We start from the raw sequence: 8395 nt of genomic DNA on the forward strand, positions 1-8395 counted from the left end.
GTCTGACATATTTTGGGCATGTTGCAAGGAGGGTCTGGTCCTTGGAGAGGGACATCATGCTTGGGAAAGTGGAGAGGCGCGCAGAAGAGGAAGACCCTTGATGAGACGGATCGATTCTGTGAATGAGGTGATGGGAATGAGTTTGTCAGAGATGGTGAAGTTGGCACAGGATAGAGCAGCGTTTAGGGTTCTTGTACATAGTGTTGCTATGAGTTACAAGCGACTAGACAGCACATACCAACAACAACATCCACATCGTTAAGTTGGATTCTACTTTGGGGAGGTGGCAATTCATCATCAGTGGTATTTTGAGTGCTGTCTAACATGAAAGGCTCATCTTCTGGCACTATGAATTACAGTTCCTGTACTGTTTCTAGGGTTTTCTAGGGTCAATTATTTCTTAAATGGATGATCAATCATACTTTTTAATGTATCATAGCTTAGAAGTTTTGCTGATCAACACTCTAGCTACCATACTGACCAACTCATGCAGACAAGTGATATACGTTTGTTGCATCCCACCACTGATCTTTTTATAATGGATTCATTCAGCACACCATGGAAAATCATTATATAACTGCCACATAATATAACAAACCACAGATAATTGTGGCTAGCCAAGTTGAACATAGTTTTTTGGAGAAAAAAAAATTAATCTATGATATTCATCAGTGTAGCCACGCATTTTGGCATGGCTGTCACCCTGACTGTTTCCCATGATCCTTTAGGTGAGCCACCTCTCAATACCGAAATTCTGTGGCCCCATTCATGTGCTGATTCCAACTCTGAAAGCTTCAAGCTCAAGACAGACAGTTTTATTTAGTTCCAAGACAAAATTACTGTCATATGAATAGAATTGGAATAAGCAGTTAGATGACTTTGGACAATAATTACCAAGTTATTCTGCAGACTGTTCTTAAATTTATTCCTCCCACATGCTAGTTCTCTGTAACTGCTGATGCTTATGACTTGCTTGTACAAAGAGTTCCTTTCTGTATTTCATCCTTCTCCTGTGTTCTCTGGGTTGTAGCTTTATGATTTATCCATTCATTAGTCAGTCAGACATTGCCATGGAATTGGAAATGACTCATAGCTAACCCTCTTGTGGATTTTAAGAGGCTGTAAATGAGAAGAAATGGCCCATCTTTCTTCTGTGAAGCTGTTGGTGGATTTGAACTATCATAGGAAGCATAACCTGTGGGTCAACAATAAAACTCTCTACACATTACATAACCAGAGTTCTGTGTTAATAGCTGGCATAGAGTAATTACAATATTCAATGTTCAAAACAATATAGAGGTATTCTACCATAATCTTAGGTAGTAAAGCACTATTATTATTCTTATTGTACAGATGAGGAAGTTGAGGTAAATAGATGCAATATAAATTGTCCAAACTCACATTGCATTTATAATCAGACCTACATCCAAACATAATTAGATAAATTTTAGAGGGCACATTCCTCTACTCCATTCTATTAATCTATGCTGATTCTCTCTTTGAAGGCCAAAGCTAGTCCATTTCATCTCACTAATGCCTAGAATGTTGATATTTAGTTATTCAATTTTATTTCTTCATAATTTCTGGTTTTACAACATTCAAACCAGAAGATTTCTATGTCTTGAAATTTGAAGATTAGCTGCCTTGCCTAATGACTGTTGTTGTTATGTGCCATCGAGTCGCTTGCGACTCATAGCGACCCTATGTACAACAGCTCTAAACTCTGCTCTGTCCTGTGCCAATCTCATTGTCTCTGACACACTCACCCTGATTACCCCAGTCACCGAATCAATCCATCTCCCAGAGGGCCTTCCCCTCCTGCGCCTGCCCTCCACCCTCCCAAGCATGATGTCCCTCTCCAAGGACTGGTCTCTCCTTACAACATGACAAAAGTATGTCAGAGGAAGCCTCAGAATCCTTGCCTCCAAGGAGCAGCCCGGCTTAACCCTCTCTAGGATGAATCTGTTTGTTCTCTTAGCAGTCCATGGCACCTTCAGCACTCGTCTCCAACACCAAAGCTCAAAAGCATCAATTTTCCTTCTATCCTCCTTGGTCATTTTCCAGCTCTTTGATGCATAACAAGTGATCGCAAAGACCATGGCCTGTACCAGACGCACCTTTGTCTCCAGAAACACACCGTTGCTCTTGAGTACTTTAGAGAGGTCCCTAACAGCAGACTTTCCCATGGCAAGAGATCTATATTTATTTCCATTAGAAATGTGATTCAATGGCACGCGGAAGGAATGCAGTAAAAAGTCGAAAACTGATGACCAGGAAAACGCAGTGGTTGATGCAGCGAGTCCGGCCCAAGAGAAGGAAGAAAAAGGAGAGTTCCATAAGTTGGCTGACGCCAAAATATTTATGAGCGACTGTTTGGCGTGTGACAGCTGCGTGACTGCAGAGGAAGAGGCCCAGGTTTCTCAGCAGAACGCCAAGGACTTTTTCCTAGTTCTGAACCTCAGTAAGAAATGTGATACCTCAAAGCACAAAATGCTGGCAGTGTCTGTGTGTCCCCAGTCTTTGCCTTATTTTGCTGCTAAATTCAACCTCAACGTAACCAATGCATCCCGAAGACTCTGCGGCTTCCTCAAAAGTCTGGGGGTGTACTACGTGTTCCACACCACAATCGCTGCTGATTTCAGCGTCCTGGAGAGCCAGCAGGAGTTTGTGCGGCGCTTCCGGCAGCACAGCGAGGACAGGCGGACATTGGCCATGCTGACCTCCGCCTGCCCAGGTTGGTTCCCATGCTGAGTGGGTGCTGGGGAGCCCCATCATCCCTCACCTCTGCACTGCCAAGTCCCCCCAGCAGGTCATGGGCTCCTTAGTGAAGGACTACTTTGCCAGACAGCAGAACCTCTCTCCAGACAAGCTCTTCCACATCATCGTGGGCCCATGCTATGACAAGAAGCTGGAGGCCCTGCGGGAAGACATCCATGGGGCCTCGATCAGCATGCAGGGCATGGACTACGTGCTGACGTCGGGTGAACTTCTACAGATAATGGAGCAGAGTGACCTCTTGGTGAAGGAGGCAGCTGTGGACACTCTGTTGGGGACTTGAAGGAGGAGGAAGTCCAGCGGCATGACGGCGCGAGCTCAGATGGGTACCTGGCCCATGTCTTCCGGGGCACGCGGCCAAGGAGCTGTTTGGGGAGGACGTGGAGGAGGTCACTTGTCGGGCCCTCAGGAACAAGGACTTCCAAGAGGTCGTCCTGGAGAACAACCGAAAGGTGCTGCTGCGCTTTGCTGCTGCCTACGGCTTCCGTAACGTGCAGAACATGATCCTGAAGCTGAAGAAGGGCAAGTTCCTGGACCACTTCGTGGAGGTCCTTGCATGTCCTGGAGGGTGCCTGCATGGCAGGGGCCAGGCCCGGGCGGAGGATGGCCACGTGGACAAGGCGCTGCTGCGGCAGATGGAGGGGATCTACGCTGAGCTGCCTGTGCTGCCCCCTGAGAGCAGCCGGCATGTACAGCTGCTCTACCAGGAGTGGCTGCCTGGGGCCGATGCCCCTAATGTGCAGACCGCGCTGCACACCTCGTTCCCCAGTAGCGGGCCGCCTGTGAACAGCCTAGACATCAAGTGGTAGCTGTGACCGGTGGCTGTCCAGCTGCCTCCGGGCCAGTGGTCTGTGCAGCTGGGGCCATAGAGCCACTGGGACAGAACCACTGAAGACACGCTGAGAGCGGACATCAGCCCCTGCTCACCCCATCCCCAGCTCTGCTCCCCTATTTATTTGAGGCTCGCTCTCAGTTTCATGTAGTGGTGTCCTCATGTCTGGGCATGTAACGGGAGAGAAGGCGTACCCATAGCAAGTGTCCACTGGCCTGAGAGGAGGATCTCCGAGGAAAGAGGGAGGCGGAGGAATGGCCCCGCAGCCTTAGGAGGTGCGGTGTCACAAACCTTGGGGGTCCTCTACGCAGGGACAGAGCAGACCGAGGGGTCATTGGTGCAGGTCCCTGGAGTACCTCCTCATTTCCCATTGATGGCGGCCCCCTGTTGGGTATTTTGGCTTAGAAAATAAAGGTGGTCAGCGTTTGGGAATCGGGGGCTTTGTACACAGCTAAGATTGAACCCTGGTTGCACTGGGAGACCCCTGTGGCCCGAGCCTATTCCCATGGCCACTTGTCACGTGGGCCTGAGCCCTGGCTCGTCAGTCATTTCTTACCCTGAGCTCCCATAAGGCGGTGGGAATGCTATGCAGGGTGTCCAGTGACCAAGGGGACCGGAGGACCTCTTGACTGGGTGTCACATGAGTTTGAGAGACAGCAGGGTCTAAGGCTTTGTCCAGCTCTGAGGTCAGATCCCTTTGTGTTTTGTCTTACTGGTTCCTTGGCTCCAGACACCACCAGTGTGAGCTGGCCTGGGAGGAGGAAAAATGGGGCACAGGCAGCCCACACAGAGTTGTTCCCACACTGTCAAAGGCTGCTGAGCTGCTGGCCACCTCCAGTGTCAAATCATGGCCAGGTGTGCCCTGCAGGGTGGCCCGTCAGCCCCGTGGGGTATGTGTAGCCCCAGCAGTGGCACCATTGTCCTGCCTCGCTTTGTACCTGCAGATCTGTCTGCGTGGATAACTGGGTGGATTGTGTAAAATTGTATATTTTTGTTTTCAATCTATACACGAGGGGATTTCATCTCTTGAATAACTGATTATGGAATAAACGCTTGGAGAACAAAAAAATAAATGGAAATGTGATCCAATAGATTGTGGAAACTATTAAAAAATATTGTTAAAACAACATGAAAACAAAATACCACTGAAGATAATTCAAACACAGAACAGTGCATAGACAGAGAACTGCTAGAAGTTGAAGCTGGATTTGGTCTATATCATTGCTATATCTGATGGGTCCTGGCTAAAAGCAAAGACTACCAAAAGAATGTCTATTTGTGCACTATTGACTATACAAAAACATTTAACTGTGTGGATCATAGCAAATTATGGCTAATATTGAGAAGAATGAGAATCTCAGAACACTTAATTGTGTTCATATGAAATTTACACCTAGATCAAGAGGCTGTTGTACAGACAGAGCAAAAAAACACAATATGGTTGTGGATCAAGGCTGTATCCTATTCCCATACCTATTCCATGTATATATTGAGAAAATTCTCTGAGACTTTGGACTCTATGAAGAAGAATGTGTTGTCAGGATCAGAGTAAGACTCATCAATAACCCTTATTATGCAGATGATATAACCTTGCTTCAGAATACAAGGAGAATGTGACGAACTTGCTGCAGAAGATCAGAGAATACATCCTTTAATATGAATTGCATCTCAACATCAAGAAAACAATGTTCTCACCACTGGACTGATATGAAACATGATTTTGATAAAGGGAGAAAAGTTTTAAACTATCAACAACATCATTTTATTGGATACACAATAAGCCAACTTGGTACCAGTAGTCAGGAGATCAGGAAATATATTTCACTGAGAAAGTCTGCATTCTTGGACATCTTCAAATTATTGAGGAACAATGATGTCAGTTTGAGGACTAAGGTGAACTTGATTCAGGCCATGGTATTTTCACTTACTTACTATGCATCTAAAAATTGGGTTATGAGTAGGGATGGCAGAAAAATTGATGCAAACAAGCAACCCAAACCCCAGAACTTAAATAGATATGGCTTAGAGAAAGAGTAACCAGAGTAATCCTTGGAGGTAAAGACAACAAGGCTTTGTTTCACATATTTTGGCATGTTAGGAAAGGTTAGTCCTTGTACAGGGACATCATTCTGAGAAAAGAGAGTGAAAAAAAGGAAGACTCTCAACTAGATGGAATGACATTAGCACTCCATCATGAGCACCACTGGCCCTTAATGTGTCAGAGATGATCAGTAGATGATCAGTATGACACAGGATAGGACAATATTCAAATCTATCGTTCATAGGGTTACTGTGAGTCATACTTGATGCATCTAACAACAACAACAACAAAAAACCATTAGTGACTTAAAAATAGATTTATGATTTTGAAATTAATAGGTCATAAGTGACGCTGGTGAGTCAAATGCAAGAATAGTTACCCTTGGTGGACAGTGTTTGGTGGAGCTTCCTGATTAAAACAAGCTAGGAAGCAGGAGTGGTATCCACTTCCATATTAGCTTGCCTCTGGAAACCCTATGAACCTGGAGAAAGGACGGAAGTTATACAGGTGTCCAGGACTTTTGTTTGTGGGGTCGCTAGGAGTCACCTGCGACTTGACAGCACTTAATAACAACAACACCAACAACAGCACATAGAGAGCAAGCAGTTGGCTTAGTGGACAGAAAGCCATGCTCCCAAATCAAAGGTGGGTGACTCTACTCCACAACCCTAAGGCCTGCCTTTAATCATTTTTGGTGAAACATTCTTCTAGGTTGTGTAACCCTGGTATGTCCCTTTGCTGTACAGAGGTAACTCGTGGTTTCTGTGAAGCCTAACACTGTAACACCAATGAGTCAAACGCGAGAATAATTACCCATGGTTGACAGTGTTTGGTGGAGCTCACCGATTAAAATAAATAAACTTGGAAGCAGGAGTGGCATCCACTTCCATAATAGCTTGCCTCTGGAAACCCTATGAACCTGGAGAGAGGATGAAAGTTGTACAGGTGTTCAGGACTTTGGTTCCTGGGGTCGCTATGAGTCGCCTGACACTCAACGGCACTTAACAAGAACAAGTCTGACTCTAACTTCAGAGTTTTAATATGAAGTGTGAGGACTGCATGCCATTCTGGAGGCTCTAGAGAGAAGCCATTTCTTTGTCTTCTCTAGTTTCTAGGAGTTGCTTGCATCCTGTGGCTCATGATCTCTTTCTTCATCTTCAAAGACAATTACAAATCATTAAGACCGTTTCTGCAACTGTCTTCCACTTTTTAAAAAAAAATATTGGTTCACATATACTTAATGTTCCATACATATACTTTGTGTGTATACATTATATTTTATAGAATTAATTTCCATTGCTCTATGTCTATTATTATCCTGTCTTTCCAAGCCCCCTTGAATCTCTCCCATCACTCCACTCCACCTTCTGACCTCTTCTATGGCCATGATTTCCCCCCACTCATTTTTCTACCCCTTTTCTTCTTACTTTTTTGAACATTTGTACATATCTAGTTCAGTTTTCTTTCTATATTCACATTATGGCTTCATGCAATACTTATCCGTATGTGAATGAGGTATTTCACTCAGTATAACACTCTCAAGTCTATCTTTTTTATAAAAAAGTATACATTTTTACAAAATTATTGTTCCTTAGTGCTGCATACAATACCATTGTTTGGAATAGACTACAATTTCTCAATCTGATCATTTGTTGATTGGAATTTGGATGGATTCCATTTTCTTGCTATTGTGAATTACATTTCTATGAACACAAATGTCCGTTTGTGTCTCAGTTCTGATATCCTTGGCACATATTGACAGCAGTGTAATATAGGTGGGTCATATGCGATTTCTATGTTCAGCTTTTTGAGGAAATGTTAAACGATCTTCCATAGAGATTGCACAATTTTACAATCCCACCAACAGTGCATAAAAGTTCTAATCTCTCCGCATCCTTTCCTTACTATTTCATGTTTTGTTGAAATTTGCTACTACTGCTGCTGTGAAGTGGTATGCCATTTTTATTACATTGGACATACACACACATACAATTCATGACATTCTGTCTATTAAAGTAAAAAAATTAGCATTTGTAATCTGATTGTGGGACAGACAACGAACTGCTCATATGCAAGTTCAAATTAAAACTAAAGAAGATTAAAAAAAAACTAAAGAAGATTAAATCATATCCACAGGAATCAAAATTTGACCTTGTGTCTATCTCTCATGAATTTAAAAACCAACTGAGGCATAAATTTGAAGCCTTGAAAACTAATGAAGGAAGACCAGACAAACTGTGGGAGGATATCAAGAATATTGTTCATGAAGAATGCAAAAAGAAGGAAGAAGAAGAAAATACCCAAAATGGATGTCAGAAGAGACTCTGAATATTGTTCTAGAGTGCTAAAACACCAAAGCAAAGGGGGGAAAATCAAGACGTTAAGGAGCAAAACAGAAGATGTCAAAGGGCCGCTCAGAAAGACAAGGCAAAATATTAAAATGAAATGTGCAAGGAGCTGGGGTTGGAAAATCAAAAGGGCAGAACTCGCCTAGCATTTCCTAAGCTGACAGAACTAACGAATAAATTCAAGCCATGAGTTTCAGTTCTTAAGGATGCCATGGGCAGAATACTGAATGATTCAGGAAGCAATAAAAGAAGATGGAAGGAATATACAGAGTAATTGTACTAGAAATAATTGGCTGACAGAGAAGAATTTCAAGAAAAATCATATGATCAAGAGGCAATGGTGATGAAGGAGGAAGTGAAGGCTGCTCTGAAGGACTTAGCAAAAAAATAGAGCCGCAG

General features: G+C 43.7%; 1 pseudogene; it reads left to right on the forward strand.

Annotated features, from left to right (window-relative positions):
• Nucleotides 1-3584, forward strand: part of LOC102868041 — a 5573-nt pseudogene extending 1989 nt beyond the window's left edge.
• The last annotated feature ends 4811 nt before the right edge of the window (nt 3585-8395 follow it).

The sequence above is a fragment of the Elephantulus edwardii genome, unplaced genomic scaffold (assembly GCF_000299155.1).
Source record: "Elephantulus edwardii isolate Elephantulus edwardi_28Jun2011 unplaced genomic scaffold, EleEdw1.0 scaffold00018, whole genome shotgun sequence".
Lineage (NCBI taxonomy): Eukaryota > Metazoa > Chordata > Mammalia > Macroscelidea > Macroscelididae > Elephantulus > Elephantulus edwardii.